The 23,570-nt window shown below is 41.4% G+C and overlaps 1 protein-coding gene across 1 annotated transcript in view; it reads right to left on the reverse strand.

The window, feature by feature from the left end:
* Window positions 1–13,960, reverse strand: part of Rap1a (RAP1A, member of RAS oncogene family) — a 73,223-nt gene extending 59,263 nt beyond the window's left edge. Inside the window, exon 1 of the mRNA XM_034501004.1 lies at window positions 13,818–13,960. The gene's annotated coding sequence lies outside the window, so the exon portion shown is untranslated. The remainder of the gene's footprint in view (window positions 1–13,817) is intronic.
* Window positions 13,961–23,570: the final 9,610 nt, after the last annotated feature.

Genomic DNA, 23,570 nt, shown 5'->3' on the forward strand with positions numbered 1-23,570 from the left:
GGCAGATGCATCATCACCTCTCTGAAGGTCTCAGTGAGCTACAGCAGCCCATACAGCACATGCACCTCCTTCAATATTAACCTACCTCCTCATGGCTGACATTTCATCATTTTCATTTCTGCTTTGTAAAAATAAATGATTTACTTACATCTAGAAAAACAACTCTCACACATGCTAAGTATTCTCCTACAGTAAATCCTCTATTAATATCCCTTCACATCTCTAACTTGCTTCTATCAACTTAATTTAATTTCTAGGTGGGCATCCATTCCTTAAGATTGAAAATAATGGTAAAGTTAAATTTGTTATGCAGTGTTGGGTTGGTTTCCCTGGGAAGCCTGTTCTTCTCTGAACGAGCAATAATCTGAAGGTAGGTGGGAGGCATGGATTGGGAGAAGAAGGGGAAACTTCAGTAGAGATGTATTGTATCAAAGAAGAATAAATAAAAAAAATAAAAAGAAAGTATCTGATCTTCACTGCCCTCAGGAGTTTTAAAGAGCATTTTACTATAAGTAATTTAAGTCTCACTGGGGACGGGGGATAACAAAAAAAAAAAAAAAGCGAAAGCAACTTTTTTCTTTTTTCATATATTTATTTATAATATGTATGAGTATTTTGTCTGCATGTAGGTACATGTACCACATGCATGCAGTTCACACAAAGGTCAGAAGAGAGCATCAGAGCCCTTGCAACTGGAATAAGAACTGGTTGAGAGGCACCATGTATATGCTGGGAATGGAACCCAGGTCTTCTGGAAGATCAGCAATGCTTTTAATAGCTGAGCCACCTCTCCAGCCTGACTTAGTAGTCATTTCTGAAGAAACTTTCTAGACTTACCTAAGAGAAAAATGGTGTAGTCTACTAAAGAACAGACAACTGGTACAGCGATGGTTCCTTGTAACTAAGTCCTTCATTCATGGTTTTAAGCAGGACATATATAATTACTGAGCATCTATCTTTTTGCCTTATGCTACTCATCTTTTGGAAAGCTTGGTATTATAATAATAATCCTAGAGCTGTGTGAATTTTCATAAAGCACACAATTACCTTTATTTTAATCACTTGTAAGAACTGGACAGTAACAGTGCCCTGGTTGGTTGTTTTGTTTTTGTTGTTGTTTTTTCAACTTGACACAAGCTAGAGTTATCTGTAAAGAGAAACCTCAACTGAGAACATACCTCCATTCAGACTCTCTATAGGCAATTCTACAGGACATTTCCTTGATTAATGGTGGATGTGGGTGGTTCCAGCCTACAGAGGAGGTATGCCGTCCAGGAGGAGCAAGCCAGTAAGCAGTGGTCCTGAGTGGCTTCAGTTCTGGCTTCAGGTTCCTACCCTGACTTCCCTCAGTGATGGAGTGGGAGCTGAGAGTTGTAAGCTGAAATAAACACTTTTCTCTCCAAATCACTTTCAGTCATGGGCTCTCTCACAGTAATACAAAGCTAAGACAGAAAATGCTATCAGATCACTGAGTATTGCTGTGGTTGACATAACCATGTATTTTTGGAAGGATTGCAGAAAGAATTCAGAACTTCGGGTTAGAAAAGCCACTGAGTATTCAAAACTTGGTGAGCTGTTCATTTGGAGGATAATGCTAAGAGCAAAGCAGATGATCTTAGGGTCTGTGAAGTGTATCCTGGGTATTCTGTACTTTTTGGCTAATATCCACTTACTAGTGAGTCATATCATGTACGTCATTTTGGGTCTGGGTTACTTCACTCAGGATGATATTTTCTAGTTCCATCACATCCTGCAAAATTCATGATGTCCTTGTTTTTAGAAGCTGAATAGTATTCCACTGTGTAAATGAACCACATTTTCTGTATCCATTCTTCAGTTGAGGGACATCTGGGTTACTTCCAGTTTCTGGCCATTATGAATAAGGCTGCTATGAACATAGTGTAGAGCACATGTCCTTGTGGTATGGTGGAATATCTTTTGGGTATATGCCCAGGAGAAGTATAGCTGAGTGTTCAGGTAGAAACTATTTCCTGAGGAACTTCCAGGAACCACTGATACAACAACATAGTGGTTGTACCAGTTTGCAATCTGACCAGCTATGGAGGAGTGCTTGTTCCCCTTTCTCCACATCCTCACCAGCATGTGCTGTCACTAGTTTTTTTGTTTGTTTGTTTGTTTTGTTTTTACATTCATTTATTCTACATTTTGAGTACATTGTCACTGTCTTCAGATACACCAAAAGAGGGCATCAGATCCCATTACAGATGGTTGTGAGCCACCATGTGGTTGCTGGGAATTGAATTCAGGACTTCTGGAAAAGCAGTCAGTGCTCTTAACCATGCTGACTGGTATAAGGTGGAATCTCAGGGTCATTTTGATTTGCATTCCCTGATGGCTAAGGATGCTGAATATTTCTTTAAGTACTTCTCAGCCATTCAAGATTCCTCTGCTGGGAATTCTGTTTAGCTCTGTGCCCCATTGTTTAATTGGGGTTTTTGGAGTCTAACTTCTTGAGTCCTTTATATATTTGAAATATTTAGCTGAAATGCCCAACAGTGGGGATACCTCAAGAGACCACCTTCAGTAGTTAGACAGGGCCTCCTGTGGAGGGATAGGGACACCAACCACCTTCAAATTTTCTGACCCAAAATTGTTCCTAAAAGAAATGCAGGAACAAAAATGGAGCTGAGACTGAACAAATGGCTGACCAGTGACCAACCCAAGTTGGGATCCATCCCATGGATGAGCACCAAACCCTGATACTATTACTGATGCTATACTGTGCTTGCAGACAGAAGCCTAGCATGGCTGTCCTCTGAGAGGCTCTTCCAGCAGCTGAATGAGATAGATATAAATACCTACAGCCAAGCATTGGACTGAAGTCGGGGACCCCAATGGAAGAGTTAGGGGAAGGATTGAAGGAACTGAAGGGGATGGCAACTCCATGGAAAGACCAATAGTGTCAGCTAACCTGGACCCCTGGGAGCTCACAGAGACTAAACCACCATCCAAAGAGTATATATGGGTTGTATACTCCAACCCCCCAACCCCGAAACCCCCATATATAGAAGAGGATTGCCTTTTCTGGCCTCAGTGGAAGAGGATGTGCCTAATTCTGTAGAGACTTGATGCCTCAGAGAGGGGGGAAGGTTGGGAAGGGGCACTCTCAGAGGTGAGGGGGATGGGGAATAGGGGAAGAACTCTGCAAAGGGGGCCAGGAGAGGGGGGCCAAAATTTGGAATGTAAATAAAAAAAAGAAATAAGAAAAAGAATCTGTAGTCTCGTAGAGTGGTGGTGTGTACCTTTAATGCCAGATAGAGGCAGGTGGATCTCTGTGAGTTTGAGGCCAGCCTGGTCTACAGAGCTAGTTCCAGGACAGCCAGGGCTACACAAAGAAATCCTATCTTGAAGGGGGGGGGGGCAAAAACAAACAAAAAATTCTACAGTCTCTGGTCAGCTGGAGCTGTGGATTAAAAGAGAGCAGTACCACCAGTAAAAACCTTTGCTTTCTGGGTCAACTGTCATTTAGCTGAAGCTGAGAAATCAGCTTTAATAAAATATCAGAATCATTGAGGCAAAATCTTCAGGAAAGTGTTTCCTCACAATCAACACACAGAAACTATATAGTCTGTAGAGTAGGGCAAGGCTTTAGTCCCTGATGGCCACCAAAATTGCAATATAAAAGTTTTGAAGGCATCAAGGGGTTATGGAGAGCAGCTGAGGCATGGCACTATGGAAAAAGCCACTTGTGAAGGTGAACCCCTAGTTGCAGTATAAGTATAATTGAAGAGAGCCCCACAGAGAGAAGTTGAGGCTTGGTACCATGAACCTGGCTTAGAGTACTGAAGAGATCCCAGGAGAGGCTATTAATGAAGGTGCAGCCCAGTTACCGGGGAGATAGATACCAGTACCCTGTCAGCACTACCAAAGACAGCAGCAGCCTTGGAGTGGACCTGGCCGTGATCCTGGGAAACAAGCTGGATGTGCTGCAGAAGATGAAACCAGAGAAGTGGTCCAGGCCCTGTGAAGCCCAGAGGATCACAAATAGGTCCCAGATGTCAAACTACTGAACTCTTTACACTGTGGAAGTTTGGTACTGCTTGATTTGATTGTGACAGTGCCCTGGTTCTTGCCCCAGAGAGAAATATGCAACCCATTTTTTGATTTTATAAGAACCCACATATAACAAGACTTTAGAATCTTAGAGACAGAAATCTGACAGGCTTAAAAATCTGAGAAAAAGTGGATATTTTAGAGAAGCTCTGGATACTTTAGAGAGGGTTAGAACTTTAAAAAACGATAAAGAGACTAAAGTTTTAATGTGAATTCTTTAAGATTGTAAGCTTTCAAAAACTGGAATGTTTTATATTGTGACAGTGACATTAGGTGCCCTTGTTGGGGTGGTTTGTTGTTATTTTGTTAACCTGATACAAGCTAAAGTTACCTAGGAAGAGGAGCATTAATTGGGAACAATACCTCCATTCAGACTGCCTGTAGGTAAGTCTATAATGTATTTTCTTGATAATGATTGATGTAGGTGGGCAGATGTCACCCTTGGGCAGGTGGTCCTGAGTTGTATAAGAAAGAAGACTTAAGCGAGCCAGGAGAAGCAAGCCATGCTTCTCTGAATTCCTCTGTTTCAGTTTCTGTTTGCAGGTTCCTGCCTTGACTTCCTTCTGTGATGAGCTGAGAGTTGTAAGATGAAATAAACCCTTTCCTCCCCAAACTGCGATAACGTCCATTACTGTATCTTAACACTAGCAAGTTAAGACAACTAGTACCCACTTCAGAGACTTATTATGCAGTTTAAGTGGAATGATAAGATGTCTACCAGCAAAGAAATATTAGTTCCTTTCTTTAAGTCCCCAAGGAGATTACAAAATTGATCAGTGGTTTCTAACCCTTCTATGAAAGAACTTTTATTCTCCATGGATTCCATACCCTTAAAGAGCTTTTTGTACCAAGTTCATTGGTACTTTGCTAGTCAGACTAAGTAAAGGTTAATCAGATTCTCAAATGTTTAGACTTAAAAACTAATGTAATTCAATGCTAAGTTCTTTCCACCATAAACAAAAAAATTTCCACAGACTGAGGAATCAAACCAATTATGCTCTCACAGTCTGACATTAACTATGAGTTAATGGGTTATAGAAACCAGGCCCAAAGACTTGAATCTACATGTTACCAGTTAAAAAAAGATAGGCAATAGCTTGTCTCCATACGTCTATTCTCTCACACACACACACACACACACACACACACAAACACACACACACACACACACACACTGGCGGGGGAGCTCTTTTACTTTACAGAGAGGATTTCTCCTGTGTAGCTATGTAGCCCTGGCTGGCATAGAACTCAATGTGTAGCGTAGGATGGCCCTAAACTCAAGTCCTCCTGAATTGGCCTCCCAAGGGCTGAAATTAAAGGTGTGCACCACCACACCAAAAATATATAATTTTATTAGGCTTTTCGCAATACTAAAAGTAATTTATTCTGATCTCTGTAGATTCCTGGGGAAAACAGTAATGTTGTATTTAAAAATAATAATTAAAAAAAACTGATGTATGCTACAAGACTGGGGGGGGGGGGGAGAGAACTCATTGAGAAGACCTAAGTTAAACCTCAAAAACCCACATAAAGCTAGACTGGGCAAGGTGTCTCTGTAATCAATCCCAGTACACCTATGGAGGAAGCAAGAGAATACTCAAACTCAGGCCAGCTATCTTGACGTACGCAGCAAACAAGAGAACTCTATCTTAAAACAAGGTGGAATGTAAGGCTCAACACCAAAGGTGGTCTTCTAATCTCCACCTTCACACACCAGCTATGGCTTGTGCCAGTGCGCACACGCACACGCACGCACACACACAAACACACACGCACACACACGCGCAGAGTGAGAGAGATGGGAAGGGAGGATTTACAAACAAGACACTGCTGTTTGCCCTGCAGATTTGTTTTTAGCTAGTATTCTTAGGAAGGCTGCCTTCAGAGCCAGGTATTACATACTACATACACTCATCCATAGAGGGAAGAGATGAGCAGTGTGCCTTCCTTTTCTAGTTATCACAGAATCCAAACCATTTCCACAGTCCTATGGGATTGGTTCCCTACCAACCTCACTGGCTTCAAAACTGTGGCATAAAAGGTTAATGTTTCACACACTTTATGTCACCTCATGCAAAAATGAACAAATAAGCCAAACCAGCTACTGACACTGGCAAAGTGCAGTAGTCTCACTTGAGCCCAGGAATTTGGGGACAGCTTAGGCAACATTACAATATCTCCAGAATACAAAGTATAAAGTTTCACTTTCTCATATTCATCATTTTAGAAAAAAAAAAAAACTCTCAAAAAACCAATAAATAAAACACACAATGCTCAGATCGCAACTCCATTGTTTATTTTGTCACAGATCACTTTCATCTAAAGTATTTTTAAAGAAATTCACTTCAACTTTTTCAAACTGATAGTGTTCCACATTCTTAATATGAAGTCTGAGGTATAACCATGAAGACTCTAACATGGGTCAACCCCACTAGCAAAAACTGTAAAAACTAACCTGCTCAATGCCACTGAAGGTGCAGCAAGACACTCATACAGGGCAACTACCTTTTGAGCCTGAGATCCCATTTCTGGGAATCTAGCCTAAAGCAAAGGGAGGAAGGAAAAGACAAAAACAAATATAATCAATGATAAATGTACAAAAATCTCTCTCCATTGTTTAAAATAGTAGTACAATAAATAGTCAACCTTAAAGCTCTAAACCAAGGGACCAACATCCCATACAGACAGGAAACGTAATAACTAAGTAGTATACGGCACAAATCTAACTTTTATAAAAAGAAAAGTCTGTACACACAAAAGAAAAACTAGAAAAATCCATACTGAAATATTGCTGTGGTTTGCTCTGTGTAATGGAATCTTCAAAAATGTTAGATTTCTTCTTTACCCTTATGTTCTTTTCAAAACTTGCCACGATGTAATATTGATCTCTCTGTCTCTGTCTCTCCGGGGAGGTGAGAGGGGGCATGTTAGATTAGCTGGAATAGGAACTACATTTTTCAGGACAAAAACCCATCAGTCCCGTTTTGTTGTCAGGTTCTATTATGCCCATGGTTACTTTTAGATTGTATAAAGGATGTTATGTAAAACTCAATAGTATTTATGATGCTACACAAGGCCTATCATTTAATGGACAGCCAAAATCCAAGAAGAAAGCACCATAGTTGAGCAGATTTTCTATGTATGACTGTGGAAAGTGAATGTCAAATTAACCCAAACTCACACATGCAAAATAGAGAAACTAGAATGTCCATCCTTGTTTTGCAAACTAAATATACTATTGTTTCTTATAAGCATATCAGTTAGGTCTCAGAAGGAAGAAATTTGAAAATAAACCTGGCAAGCTCCCAGAGTTCACTAAGAATGCAAAGTGATGTATTTGGTGTATCCACACATCCATCCTAACTAGACATTTTAGTGACACAAGATGATTTTAATTGATGTGGGGAAAAAATATTAAAAATCTACAAAAAAAGAAAGTCACAAGCCTTGACATTAAACAAAATTCAAACAGCTTAACAAGGAAACAACTCTAGTATAGTGTGTTTGTGTGTGTGTGTACTGAGCTACATCACAATCTATAATTTTTATTTTACTCTATTTTTGACAACTAAGGGATAATATTATGAAGCTGCACAAAGCCTACCATTTAACAGACAGCCAAGTACTAAAGGCTACTAAAAAGTACTACTAAAAAAGTACTATTGCTTTAAAAAAAAAAAAAAAGAAAGAAAGAAATAAGAAAAAGAAGACATGAACTATTACACATTTACATGTGTCCAACACAGAGTTCAAACTTCTCAGCTGGTGAGATGGTGAAACAGATAAAGGTCCCTGAGTTTGATCCTTGAGAATCATGGTGGAAGGAGAGATCCTACTTCTACAAGTTGTCCTCTGACATCCACATCATGGCATGCTCATAATAAAAACAGAGATCATAAATATAGGTCATAAAAACCTGTAAGGGGCTGGAGAGATGCTCAAATCTAAAGATCCTTAGTGCTCTTCCAGAACTAGAGCTCAGCTCCCAGCACCCATGCAATGGCTAACGACCATCCTAACTCTAGTTCCAGGGGACGTGACACCCTCTTTTGGCTTATTCAACCAGGCACTCATTTGGTACACAGACATACATGCAGGCAAAACACCCATACATATAAAATAAAGTAAAATAAAATAAATTTATACTTAAGACATTGGTTCAATGGCTGAATAGGTCTGTTAATGAAAGTATACAATACTTTTACATTTGATCTGAAAGGACAGTTTCAAACACATCCAATAGATTTGTGCTAGATTATAAACTACATAAAATTCTAAAATTAGTGCCAAATGTCAACTACTACAACATTTAACATAGAACTTGCTATTTTAATGTTGTATTATATCACCAGGCTATCTGGAACAGAATGACTTTATTTATAAGTGAATTTAAAATATCACTGAAAATACAGTGAATGACTGTGCTCTCTAGTCAACATGTCTGGCAGTCTAAAGTAAGAGCCCCCCTACTATTCACTTGCAGCAGAAGCAACACCATCTGGGTTTTGTCCAACAGCTGCACCTAGTTCTTTGTACCTCTAGTTTTGCCTCTAAAAGCTAAACCACAATCTTATCCTGAACAAAAAATTTTTCACATGCACCATAAGTCGGTATAAAACAGCACTGAAACAAAAAACACAAAAAAGGGGCTGGGGAATAGCTCAGTGGTTAAGAACACTGGTTACTCTTCCAGAGGACCTAGGTTCAATGCCTAGCACCCACATGTTCTTCTGGCCTCCTTGGAAAACAGGCATACATGTGATGCACAAACATATACTAAGGCAAAAACACATAGACATAAAAAAATTTAAAGGCCACAATAAGTAGCATGCTTAGTATACACTTTTGAGTTCAGAGCAAGGACCTTTAAATTGTTAATTAATTCAAAAGTGTTTTTTTAAAATCAGTTATTTGTACTTTAATATTCTTAGGAAATATGACTATACTGTATTATGTCCTAAAACCAAACACATAATTTACATGCTTTATTTATTGTTCATTCACCCTATCAATATGAACTAAGCTTTAAAAAATGGCAAAAATTAGAGTGACTTACAAAAAGATTCTTTCAGATTTATCTACAGAAAATAGATACGCCCTAAGTAAGTTAAGTACTCTTTTAAAAAGTCATTCACTTGTATAATAACTAAAGTTTATTTCATAAAACAGTTAATTTCCCAGGTGTACATCAGGTATTTCTGAAAATAATACTAAAAGGACTATTTTTATTCCTGTTATGAAAGTACACCATTTCTTATTTCAGTTTTACGTTAATAATCACACAACTTCCCTTTTTATATTGGTGCATGTGTGAGCGCACATCAGATCCTTCACTCTGAAAGGCCTATTTTCAGGAAGAAATGAGAGCATGGCACAGTTCTTTGCTGAACTGCTTTGCTGATCAGAACATAATAATGAATAAAGCTAACCTTATATGTTTGATACTCATCAGGATCATTTAACTTTGAAACAAATTAACCAGTCATCTCAAAACTGTGTGCCCAGGGGAGGAAGGCCAAGATCGCTCACTGCATAACCATAACCACTACTACAAAAAACTCAAAATGTAAATTAAGTATATGAAATACTAAAAGACACATAAAATTATTACTTGTGATATGTACACACACAGGCCTACACAAAGGATGCTTCAACTTCCTCTCATTAACATACAAAAGCTAAAATATTCTTATTTAATGATAGTATTTTCTACAAGATAAAAATCTACATTAAGTAATGCAGTAATTTTCACTACAACATTGAAATGAGCATAAAATACTTGAACTATGCTGTAACTTTTCACAAGTGATTAGCTTAATTTGACAAAGACTATTTAGGGGAAGTAAGTTTATGTTCACAATTTTAAATGTACCAGAATAGCAAGATATAAATGCTTTGTACAAGTTCTTGCTATTGACGTCTGAAGTGAGAGCTGTTTGGAGCCAAGCCCCTTGAGCACGGAGCTCTGTGAGCACTCCCTACACAGTGCTTGGTGCTTCCTGGAAACTCAGCTGTGCTCCCTCCTTTTACAGGGGCACAGCTTTGGCTCAGACCAAATCAAGCCTTCTAGATTCCAGAACCAGAAATGCTGAACAAAGCCTTGGTGGTATAATTTTCTATGAAAAAAAAAACAAAACTGGTATCATTCTCCTCTTAAAACTAAATAAAATGTCAAAGATTCAAAGACGGCCTTGCATAACACAACAACAATCTATTTTCTAAATAACAGGCACTACAACAATTGAAAATTCAACTGCTCTTAACTAAGGACTACTTGATGTAATTTACTGTCAAACATACAAGATTCTAAAAACATCAACAAAACATAAACAAATTATAGAGGCCAATAAAAAACTCTTTATAGAAAATTCCTTACAGAAAAAGTAGCTGCCAGACTGAACAACTAGAAACTTATTTTACATAAGACCATCAACGACCCACAAAGTTCACAGTAACAGAAAACACTGTCAAGACTCAGTTATTTCACTATTAGATTACAAAACGGAAGAATGTAAAAGTCCACTGAGAGCAAAGGCCCTCTAATTCATTCCTGAAGCCCCACCAATTAGCACTCTGTGGTTAAATGCTGAAAAGCAAAGGTGAGCTAAATTCAACCTGTCTAAAAGATCTCATTTGATGACCAAAACAATCGTTTGTAGTGATAACACCCAATTCAAACTAGATTGCCATAAAATGTGTGCTCAAAAAATATGGCTGTTAAAACGAGGTGACCAACTATAAGTCTATTCATACAGTGATCCTTTTAGAAATAAATCACAAGGAAGTATTCCGGAAAAAAAAAATGTTGCCTAGACTACTGTGAAATGTCATTGTCATTTTAATGGGGAAGGGAAGATACCTACATGCCCAACAGAAAGAAGATGGGACTATCTTAGCATGGCTGCAAGGTTAAAAAGGAAGACATAGGGCAGGATGTAACTTGGTTACTGGGCATTTGCCTAGCAAGTGCAAAGACCTGTGTTCAATCCCCAGAACATTAAAGAAGAAAAGAAAACAAAATTCCTAGATCCCATTCTTGCCTTCCTTCCCCAATCTGAGTTGACTTCCACACAATAGTCAGAATGATGTTCATAAACTTAGGTCAGAAAAGGTCTCTCTTCTACGCTAAGGGTTCCTCCATCTCGTTCAAAGTAAAATCCAAAAGTCCTATTATTGAGTATAAGGGTCCCAGTTACTTCTCTAATCTCAAGCCCTCTTCTCTCCCTGCTTACTGTTCTTAGACTACACTGCCCTCCTAGCTGTTCTCAAAGGGGTCACATATACTCGAGGGTCTTTGCCCTAGAAGGCTGCTCTTCCTGTCATATTTTTGTATCTGAGGAAGCACAAATCCCTCCTCACTTCCTTCGGGTCTCTGCTCCAGTCTCAGGTCTTCCCTGCCAGTGTCCTTCTCCAGCCCCTTACCAGTCCTCACCCTTCCACACAGCTGTAACACCTGACACTCTACATTTACTTGGTTGTGGTCTGTCACTTCTGCTGAAGGGATGACAACAAGAAATTCTTACCCAGTTCTTTTGTTTCTTTTTAATGTTCTGGGAATTGAACCCAGGTCTTTGCACTTGCTAGGCAAATGCCCAGTAGACATTCAATTAAGTACTTCCTGAATATTGCATATTTTCACAGTAAACTACATGAAGACCACACATATGAACAAACTTGAAAGAGAAAAAAAGAAATTATTTGATTTTCAAATGCTCATATTACTAAAACATGGACTATACAAACAAAAGCTTGATTAGTCATGACTATGAGTTTAGGGGCCAAAAGATACTGCAGAGTATTGGTTTAAAATGGCTACTGGTTAGAGCTGGGACTATAGCTCAGTGGCAAAGTGCTTGACAGCGATGCTTGAGGCCCTGGGTTAGATCCTCAACACTACACACAAAATGACTGCTAAAAGGTACCTACATGAAACTGGGTTTCATCCCCAGCACCACATAAACCAGGCAGGGAAGTATATACCTATCCAAGCACTCTGGAGGTAGAGGCAAGAGAATTAGTAGTTCAAGGTCTTCCTCAGTTACAGCACTGAGCTACATGAGACTGGGGGTGCTGGGGGGGGGGGTGCTGGGGTTGTTACTGAAAACTTTCCCCCATAAAACTCTAATCAATTTTAAACATCTTAAACCTTGTTCCCCAGAAACCAAAATCCCCAGAGTTTAAGGTGAAAGCAAAATCACACCTGAGACCACAAAACTACACTTTTCAAAAGTTTTAATATGAAACTGAATAATATCAGGATCTCAGTTCACTTTTAAGATGAGTATCTATGGGTAGCTTTAGAGGAGTCCAGAAGCTGAATACAAAATTCTGTGCATAAATGCCTGTTTTGTTTTTCCTGGGCAAAGGAAGAGTCCATATATTTCACCACATTCTAGAAATGGTTAAGAATGGCATTTTTATAATGAAAATAGAATGCAACATTTAACATAAAGGTTCCTCTCCAAAGATATGAGATGTGTAACAGAGCACTCAACTCAGTCAACAAATGCTGGCACAGGTATAATCCTTACTAATAAACACAATCATAACAGAACCTGAAGTAGCAAGGAACTAAACAAGATTCATTCAAACACCATACTAAGAAAGAATATCCGAAAATGTAAATTTAATTCTGAGACAAAGTGTTACAGAAAAGCATGAAGACAGGAAGGAGTCTGGGACCTAATCTAGTACTTATTATATCAAAGTGTTACAGAAATCAATTACATCAAAAGAAAAGAGTACTCGTAGGCATATCTTCCCCCACACATTCTGACAGGAAATTCAAAGAAAGTTTCCAAATCCTGTTTCCAGCATCGTCTCTTAAAACTGCCTGCATTTGAAGGCTAACTACCCTGGTTAATTCTGAGAGTTTGACTCTAATAAAAACAGTATCTTCAGCCACCTAAGAAGCAGAAAACAGTGGCTGGTACCTGTAACACTTGGCCCATTAACCTCCTGCCCTTTTATTCCATTTCTTACACAGTACTTCCTTCAAAGCACCGACAAAATGATTTTCCCTTCCCAACGGCAATACACTCACTGTTTCGAACGGTAGCTCTTTCTCCAAGGGATGAAAGGTCCCCTAAACTCTAGTTTTCTATCCTGTGAGGAAATCTCAGACGGGAGGGGGGGCGGACGCGGGGGACACAACTGTCCTTCCTTGCTCTCTTCTCCTTACAACAGCAAATTACACAACTCAGCAGAAGACACTGTCCTTAACTTTCTGAGTAAGGAGACAAGCCACAATCCCACCACCCCGACACTCCTCACACGCCCTCGGTGGAAGGAAGACAAGAATCACATCGTGGCCTCTTTCCTGACAAAATTCAGGGGAAGCAGCAGAGATCAGAGAGCAACGCTGCAAAGGCGAACACATGGCAAGCCGCAGAAGGCAGAGGGCAGGGAGGGCGGGAACCGTGCTGGCGGCGGAGTGGGACGCAGAGGTGTCAGCGCTAGGCGGCCGGGGCAAAGGCCGCGCGGAGGGCACCGCACCTCCCCGGCCGCGGAGACGACAGCGGAGCCGGCGCGGACACGCGTCCCATCTCGCGGCCCGCCCCTCGCGGCCGGTCCCGCAGGCCCCGCCGGGCGGCCTCGGTCCGCGGGCGTGGCTGGCTCCGGCCTCCAGCCGCGGCCCCTCCCGCCTGCCAGGCCCCCGGCCGCCGCCCGGGACTCGCGGATGGCTAAGAAGCAGCCACCGAGGTTCGGCCAGCACGCGCCCCTCACTCGTGCCCCGTACTCACCCCGCGGCCCGGCGCCTCCTCCACCTCCTCCTCCTCCCTCCTCTCGGCCGCGGCTCGGGCTCCGGCTCTGCTCGGCGGCGGCAGTAGCAGCGGCCTCGGGAGCGGCGGCGGCGGCGCCTCCGGAACGCGCACGCACGCAGCACGCAGGCCCCGCCCCCCGCCCCGGGCTCCGCCTTCCCGGCAGTGTCCGGAATATATTTAAGGGAGCTGTGCTTCAAAGCGTCAGGAGGAATAGTGTGCAGACAGGAGCTAGGGCCTTGCCTTTTGAGACGGTGTTAAGGCCAACATTAAAATGAGAAAGGACAAAAAAAAAAAAAAATTCAGAAAGAGAATTTTGAAGAGATGCAATCATGGGACAGTTACTAGTTGAGTGCCTAATAAAGTCACTTCCAGAGCTTTCATTCTTGTGACCTAGTAGAGGAAACACGAACAGCAAAAAAAGTAGCAAAATTCACAGGTCACCGGTGAGGGCTTTGCACGCTTTTACTCATGCTATGAAGAAACAAGTCTAGCCAACAGAGGCTGGATGAGAAGAACAACCCTCTAAGGCTGAGAGAAAATCAGCCACAAACCCAGAGGTGGGATGTGTCTGACATATTTCAGGAATGGCAAAAGGCAAGAGAAAGGATGGATGAGTCTATGGCCAAAGAGCAGAGTAGTGAGTGAAGCGCCAAGATCTGGACAAATGGCCAGACCCTACGGAGCCTGTGGGCCATTGTAATGGCAAAAGGAAGCCCTGAGGAGAGGGTGGACCCAGAAGTAACTATATCTAGTTCATGTTTTTAAAGGTTAGCATTATGCAGCGCATGGTAACCTACTCCCGTAATCCCAGCATTCTGAAAACAGGAGCAGGAGAATTGCCACAATTTGAGGTTAGCATGGACTACACGATGAGTTTCTACAGCTTTGAGGTTAGCCTGGACTACACAATAAGTTTCCACAAGTTTGAGGTTAGCCTGGACTACACAATGAGTTTCAGACCCATCAGGAGCTGGAGTGTGTCTTGCTGTGTGTGTAAAATATCCAACAGAAGCACGAATGTCCACAGAGGCAGTCTAGTAGGTGGCTGTTCGTGTCCAGTTGGACAAGAGTGGCAGCAGCATGCTAGGTGAGAAATGGTTATTTTATTTTCGATTTTGTTTATTTTAGCTTTATTAAACCTATTTTAATAGATTTAGACTTGAGAAGGCAGAAGGTAGAACCGAACAGTTAGGAATGATTCTTAGATTGGGGGCCTAACAGCTGATATCTTTTAATGAGAGAGAAAACAGGGTAAGAGCAAGGCTGGGACCGAAGAAATTCAGATTTCTATTTTGTGGGGGGTGGAGAAAGCTCAGTGAGGATGAGCACTTATTTCTCTTGCAGAAGAACTTTGGCTGGGTTCCCTGCACCTATAAAGCAGCTAACAACAGGCTGTAATTGCAGGGGGTCTGAGGCTCTCTTCTGGCCTCCATGGGCATTGCATGCTTGTGTTGCACACACACACACACACACACACACACACACACACACACACACACAGCAAAACACCCATATACATAGAATAAAAATAAGTCTTTTTCAAAACAAAACTACTATTTTACCTGTTTTCTACTCAAGTAGAGGAATTGAATGAACAGTGTGAACGAGGTACGGATCTGAGATATCAATTTGAGAGCCATCAGGATGTATATGATTTGACTTTCCAGTCTACATAAACTCTCTTAGGGATGGGGAGTGGCTGGAAGAGAGGGCCAAGAGAAACCACAGCAGTAGAGTTAAAGACAAGTGGGGTTGGCAGTCAGGTTAGAGGAACACCTTGGATAGAAGGAAGTTGTCAGGGAGTTGTTTTAGGAAAGAGGGAGTGGTCAGTCAGTGCCCTCGCCTACTGCTGAAATAGCTAAGAGTCTCAACCTCTGCCTCACCCCCACCCCACAGTCCCCAACCCGGCACCCTGATTGGCTCCTGCTAGCCAAACTCTGCCACTGAGCGGCATCCCCAGTCAAGAGTTGGCAATTTAACCACTGACTAAGTTTGGCCCCATGAAGGTTGCTCAGGAGCTTAATGAAAACCCTTTCAGTGTTATCATATGGGGAAAGGGCTGACTGGGGTGTGCTGACAGAATGAGAGAGAGGTGAGGAAGATAGAATAAGGAGCTGGCTGAGCCTAGCAACTGAGAAACGGGCAGTAAGGGAAGGGTGTGGGGATCCAGGGACAGTGTTTTAAAGCCAAGTTACTTCCTTGTGGTGCTAGAGTGAAGAATAAAGTTACCATGTAAGAGACAAGAGGAGACACCTAGAGACACTATAGGAACTAAGAAGCAATGAATCCTAGCACGGTGCTGAAGCAGTTGGCCTTAAATAGGAACAAGGACAGTACAGTCACAGACTGTTTTGTAGCAAAAGGCCAGACACAGAACAGGGAGGCGTGTATCTGAGGTAGGCATAGCCCACAGCAGAGCAGGGAGGCCGAGGGCGAGCTAAAGTATAGTCTTTATTTTGCCCACCAGGCTAAGTACCAGGCAAGCCTTGAGGAAAGAGCACTTTTCTAACTGTTCTCCCTTAGGAGTGGTACCTTTTGTCAGTTTTCCATGCCCTGCACACCACACACCCACACACGCACGCACCCACGCACCCACGCATCCACGCAGCGCCCATGCATCATCCATGCCCTGCGTGTTCCTTGTGTATATTTTTTTCCAGTTTATACTAAGTGCTGTAAGTGTTGCCTCTGGATGGATGGATGGATGGATGGATGGATGGATGGATGGATGGATGAATGAGATCAGATCTGCCCTGTGTGCTTTCTTTTAGCCTCTCTTAACATGGTGGTCGTATATCCACACTGAGATCACTCAGCAAGGTGCCCTCCATTGGTTGGAGTTTTACTGAGGAGAGTCAGTGAGAGAGGGGTGGGAGGTAGGTAAGGGAGTGGCTGATAGACTCCGGAACTTGACTTGCGAAAGAAAAGAGGTCAACTAAAAAGCAGTGGCGCTCCGTGGGAAGGAATAGTTTCAGAGGAAGCAACCAAGTGAGTGAGGGCGAGGGGACTTTCCAAGGATCAAGCAGACACAAGTGAGGAAATCAGGGGAGAGGAAGTGTGCAGCATCTGTTAAGATACGAGGGTTCAGACTGGCACAGCAGAGCTCCAGAAAAAAAGCACACAGCCCTTGGGACTCCAGCCTGGACACTGTGAGTAAGTCACTGATCCGCTAGGGCCGAGAACTGGACCTGCACTCATAACCATCTGGAGCGCCACAGTCTGGGAAGAAAGTGAACGTAGGAAGGAATTAGCCCGTTAGATACCACTGGGGCCCCTGTGCAAAGCTTTGGGAAACCTCCTGGACACTTTTCCTTCCTTCCACTGTGAGCTCGTGATCATTCATGGAAGTACTTGTGTCCCTAGAGTTTGATAGACGTGAAATATCTGTTAGGTCCTCCTGTCTTCCCATCTGCTGCGCATGCCATCACCTTTCTCAGTCACCAACCTGCCAAGCCTTGGTGTCCTTTAATCCCTCGTCCCTATCTCTATGCCAGTCTCCCTCAGAGCAACCTGCACTGTCCAGCAGAACATTCTACTGAGATGAAAATAAACTACTCTTCTGCCTATTTTCATTTATTGTTGGCTGTTTTGTTTTATTTTGTCTTGAGACACGGCCTTGTTTTATAGCTCTGGCAGGCTTGGTAGTCATTGTGCAGTCCCAGGCTGGCCCTAAACTTAGGGCAGACCACCTGCCTTGCCTTCCCAAACTCCAGGATTACTCCCAAGGCTGTGTCTTCACTCCCCAAGAACTTCATTGTTCTCTATCTGCATAATCCACAGGTGGCTATGAAATACTTCAAATGTGACCGTGTACTGAGGGGCTGTATTTTCAATCTGATTTAAATTTAATTAGATTTATATTTAGGTAGCTGCATATGGCTACAGGCTTCTATAGTGCTCGGCACAGGAAGAGACACTTCCTATCCTGTAGCTGTCCCATCTGCCAGCTCTCTCTAGCTCCGTCACCCTCACCCTTTGTTGGTTATTGATCACCTCTGGTCTAGACTCTTGCTATACGAACACTCCTCTCAGGCTCCTGCTCAATTGTTTTCCTTTCCATCTGCCTTGTGTTCTTGCAGAAACACCCTCCTAAGCAATAGTTAAATCCTGACCCCCCACCCCCACCCCATTTTAGAACTTTCATTAGTTCAACACCAAATGAAGCATGAACTGTTCAGTCTAATACCCGGCCATTCACATATCTTCAGCTCTCCCCCCACCCCCCAAAAAAACCACACACACCACATGCACCTTACTAGGACATGTGTTGTGAACTGTTTGCTACAATTCCTCCTAACTCTTCAACTGCCTCTCTGCTGGTTACAGGTGCCTTTCATCCCTTATCCCAGCTCCAAGTCTGTCTCATACTGCAGCTCCTACCCAGAGGACTTTTTTTTTCCTTAAAAGTCCCACATTTTCTATTTGTATCTCACCTATGGCCTATGTAGCTGCCTTGGGAAATATTTTACATTTTCTTTTTCGTTTCCTTTCTTTTCTTGATACTAAATACCACTGCTTTCAGTGAAGTAGTACTCACTGCAGTGTGAGCCTTGCACCTTGTAGAATGAGGCGCTCCTCAAAGAGCCGTAGAGTGAGTCACGTGCTTTCCTGAAATCTACACTCACATCCTTGTCTAGCGCTAACAAAAACACGACTGCTCTCAGAGAGAATGTCTTTAAAGCCTATCAAATTTGGCAGTATGAAATCATTTCTTTTCATGTTATTGCTGGCCGAAGGTCTTCCAAATGCTTCCCAAACCTAGCATACTTTCACAGTACAGTTTCAGTTTGGAATCCTAGAGAGTGTGGTTATGCCGAGATCTGGCAGGACACACAAAGCTGTGTCCGGGACCAATCTATGGAAAGGGCCTTTAAGAAGCATTGAGAATGTGCTACAGATCAATAGGAAGAATCTTTCATGTTTTGAGCATTACAGGATGTATTTTTATAGCTTGAATTCTCAGAAACACATAACCCATGAGGAGCATTGCATATATTCAGGAATATCTCATGAACTTTTTCTGGTACTGTGTTAGAAGTTAGACAATTGGAAAGCAGGAATATTACTTTACTAAGTAAATTGTTCTGGGCTTGATCAGACTAATGGCTAGGCATGTAGTGGGGGAAGTTCTACACCACTGATCTTCCCCCAGCCTCAGGTTAATATTTTATATGCATAATATTCTTTATACATATAGGACCTCATACACATTCATTCCACAAACCTAAACTGAGGCATACTGCTTGCTAGGGGCTTAGGCTTGTTGCTAAGAATACAAAGAAATGGTCCCTGTGCTAAAACATTATGACCTGGCATTGGTAAGCTGTAACTAATTTAATCCTATCAGTAACAACATTAAATAGATAGTAGTAGGTTCATTTTGCAGAGGGGAAAAACTGTTCAGCAGTATTGAATGAATCGCCAAAATATGCAGAGTTAGTTTTTAACAAGGCCTAAAACTTAAGCCATCAAAACCTTGGTAGACTAAAAATCTAAGTTTCCGAAAGGCAGCATCTTGATCTATTTTGTTCATTCCTATTCTCACACAAATATTCAAGGAGTGAGAAGGATAACTCCTCAGTTTACAGCACTTGTTGCTCTGGCAGAGGATCTGGGTTTGATTCTCAGCACCCAAATGGCAGTTCTCAATCATCTGTAACTCCACCTCCAAGAGTTCTAACACTCTCCTCTGTTCTCCACGAGCACCAGGGATTCCCGTGGCATGCATACACATATGCAGGCAAACACACCCATACATACAGAATAAAATAGTCTAACTTTTAAAATTCAAGTTTGTATATTTATATATGGAACAAAGGAAGGAGACTATAAGGCAGGTAATTCACTAGTCATGAGTCTATTTTGACTGTGTGGTATGATAATAACCTTATTCATATTAGTGTACTTAAAGTGTGCTCCATAGATTGTTACTTATCTGCAAACTTTATTATTAGTGAACCTTGGTTCATTGTTGTGCAAAAGAGCGAGTAAGCATTTAGAGTCTTTCTGTGACACTGCTGTGACAGTCAAGCAAGTGATCGACTGTGGTTGAACCTGGGCACAAATCAGTTCAGGTGTTGTCCAGCTCACGTGGTGAGTCACAAGTGGCGTGTGCTGTGCTGTGTCCTAGTCACAGCATCTAATTTAATCCTACCCAGGCCATTTACCACCCACCTGCTCCTCCCCCTGGAGATTGTTTCATGCCTTTGAAGTAAAAGTCAGCAGCAGATTGGATTTTTAAAAACTGCTTCTTCACCACAGATGCCGTATCTACCGACCTTATGCTATAGAAGCACCGTTGAGTGGTAATTAAGTCTGTGATTCCTAGAGTGATTTGACATGGGTTTCAGTACAGTGCGGGTGGGGGGGGTGTCTGTCAGTGACCAGCTGTATGGCCTTGGGCAAATTGCTTAACCTCAGGAAACCTCAGCATTCTTACTTATAATATGTACAAGAAAAGTACAAAATTTCATAGGGCTTTAGTAAAAACTGAGATACGCAAAGCACTCTTTTGATTAAAAAAAAAAAAAAGCCTGAGAGAAATATGTAAATTTTTTATGTAGTCCTGGCTGTCCTAGAACTTGTTGTGTAGGCCAGGCTGGCCTCAGACACCTGAGTGCTGGGATTAAAGATGTGTGTTATCACATTCGACTTAAAAAACTGAAAAAAATATATAAAGTGCTGATCATAGAAAATTACATACAATGACAAAATGCCAATTTTTATGTCATAATATACATTACCATTGCTATTTTACTTGTATGTCATAAAAATTCATGCTATTTGAAAAAAAAAGATTTTAAAATCCTTACAATCAAGATAATTCTGTAACTCTCCAGGCTTGTGTATAGACAGATTCTCTCAGTTATCCACACTACATTTCACATAAGCTTTATTGTTAAAACAAAACAAAACCCTTGCAAATAAAAAAAAAAATCACACACTAAAACTAACCAGACCCAAAGTGTGTACTTTGAGATGTACAGACTTTTATATACATTATTCAAAGATAATAAAGGTCAGTTATTTTCATGGTCCTCTGTGCTTGTTTGTTTCAAATATATTGTGTGTGCTATCGAAGGGCAATGCATTTGGCTTCTAGGTGGCTACTAAGAGCAGGTTCTGAAGCTGCATGTGGTGATGCACACTTTTGATCTTAGTACTGAAGGTTAGACAAGAGAAGAGGCGGTTCTAAATCAACCTCAACTACATAGGCATCTGCATTTGTCTGTGCTGCATGAAACTCTGTCTCAAAACAATACAACATAAAATAAACCTGTTATACTAGCAAGCAGAAGCTATGTCATGTACACTTTTATATGAAATAGTTCTAAATAGATAATCACAGTTTCTGTTTCTCCGGCTGCATTATCTGGGTGCTGTAAAAAGGCAGACAGACAGGTACACAATGTGTGTTGAATGACAGGTACACACACGGATGAGACAGAGTCATTTGCTGGACTAGCATATAGCTCAGTGGTTGTACAAAACTAGTGTTCAATCCCCAGCACTGAAACATAAATGTTGCTTATTTGGTGGCATATATTTTGCCAATTGCTGTGTTTTCTACAACAGATGTTTATATACACGATCCCTTTCTGCTGAGCTCAGCCTATCTGGTCTTTCCTCCAGTGAACCTGGTTACCTGACAGGAGCTCCTAAAAAGAAGTCAAGGACTCTTGCAACAAGCAGGTTAGATAGTGATGAGCACCAGCAGGGAGGATACAGCTGGCCTCTGCAGAGATAGTGCAGAGTAGAGAGGGGGGGCAGACTGTGCCAGGAGGAAGCAAAGCCTTTCTTATCGGGAGAGACAGGCTTGCACTATCAGGGAACAGACAGTCACCAGGCCAACCCATACCCCCATAAATGGAGGGAAAGGGAATCCAAAAGGGTTTGCCTAGCTTCATAGAGGCACCTAGCATTATTTAGTCTGTAGCAAAATTGAAGCACATGTAAACTACAAATAGTCCCAATCACAGGGGCTTCCTGTAGGCAGAAGACTGTGGGTAAAGTTGCTAGATTAACAATGAAAGTGTAAGATGCCTGGTTAAATTTCCATTTCTAAGAAACAAATACACTTTAATACAAATATGTTTCATGCATTATTTAATATTTTCTTAGAATCCGAAATTGTAACTGGGTATTTTTTTTCCCAGCAATCTGAAGGCTGGTTAATCATGTAGCATCTGGACTGAGTTCAAATTCTGGGACTTATTAGCTGTGTGACCTTGAACAAATTATTTAAGCTTTCTGAGCTCCAGTATGTATAAATTGTGGATAAAATTATCTTATAAGGTTGTTAATAAGATAAAATAGTAACCATATTAGAATGGGAACAGATACATATAAATGCCAATGGCATCAGCTTCTTTTATAGAAAATATAAATGTTTTGTAATCAAACTACCTTTTAAAACTTAGATTTATATTCCATATATCTTTTAAGAGATCTGAGTGGGAAGCTTTTTCCCCTTGTGATTTACATGACGTTTTCAACTGAACTAAGATGAGTTTTTAAGTTTACTATCACTATCCAGAAGGAACACAGAACCGATGTCTGATAGCACCACCAGACTTCCTAGTCCTCCCCTTGATATTCAGTGACTGAAATCAGTCTTAAAGGTGTTCTAATCTTCAAATTGTCAGTGAGAGATTTGGTTAAATATTTGCAAAATATTCCTTGAATATTTTACTAGGTGAAAGTTTGAAGCCAGAAGGCAGGGAACATAGCTCAGTAGTACAACGCCTGCTTATGAGACCATAGGTTTTATCCCTAGAACAGGAAGAAAAGAAGGAAGGAAGGAAGAAAGGAAGAAAGAAAAAAAGGGAGAAAGATTAAAACTCAGGGAGGTATTAGTGACAGCTCTTGGGTGAGATTTATTGCAGTGGGATTTGTGCTTTTCAAATCATTAAGAAGTACCAACTTGAATAGAACCTTCCAGTTCTTACATATAGAATTTTATTAATGTGTGTGTGTGTGTGTGCATGCGCGCACACACACACACACACACACACACACACACACACACACACACGTGCAATAGAAATAGCAATAGGTTTAGGCTCTAAAAACCTGTTTTTCTCGCTCAGGGTAAGACACATGTATGCTTCTGAGTATCTGCTCCCAAGTATGTAACAGTAATAGTTTGTCTCAAAGAATGAAATGATGAGTCTGTCATTTCAGACATTATAGTATTGGTGTTAGAATAAGCATTCAATAAATGCTTGTTACAATCAAACTATTGATTCATTAAAAAGATGATCATGTGTCAGACCAGCTTTAAAGAAACATTCAAGGAGTTTAGGAAATGGCTCAGTGAGTGACATGTTTACTGTGCAAACATGAGACTCAGAATTTAATCTATAGTGTGCATGAAAAAAAAAGCTTGTCTTAGTGGTAATCCAAGGGCTGGGGATGTGGAGACAGGTAGTTTCCTGGGGCTAATCAGCCTGGTCTAATCAGGGAGCTCCAGGTCCCAGTACTAATCCCTATTTCAAGAAAACAAGGAAGATGCATCGTTCCTAAGGAATAACAGAATAACACGGAAGGTTGACATCTACGTGAACTCCAGCGTACACATGTTCCTGTGTACATACAGGAATAGACACACTCACACACATGCATGCATACACACACACACACACACACACACACACACACACACACACGAACAAGTCAAGCCTGAGGCTTACTACTTTATATAGCTAAGTTGAAACTTCCTACTCTGTTCAT

This window comes from Arvicanthis niloticus, chromosome 4 (assembly GCF_011762505.2).
Source record: "Arvicanthis niloticus isolate mArvNil1 chromosome 4, mArvNil1.pat.X, whole genome shotgun sequence".
In the NCBI taxonomy this organism is placed as follows: domain Eukaryota; kingdom Metazoa; phylum Chordata; class Mammalia; order Rodentia; family Muridae; genus Arvicanthis; species Arvicanthis niloticus.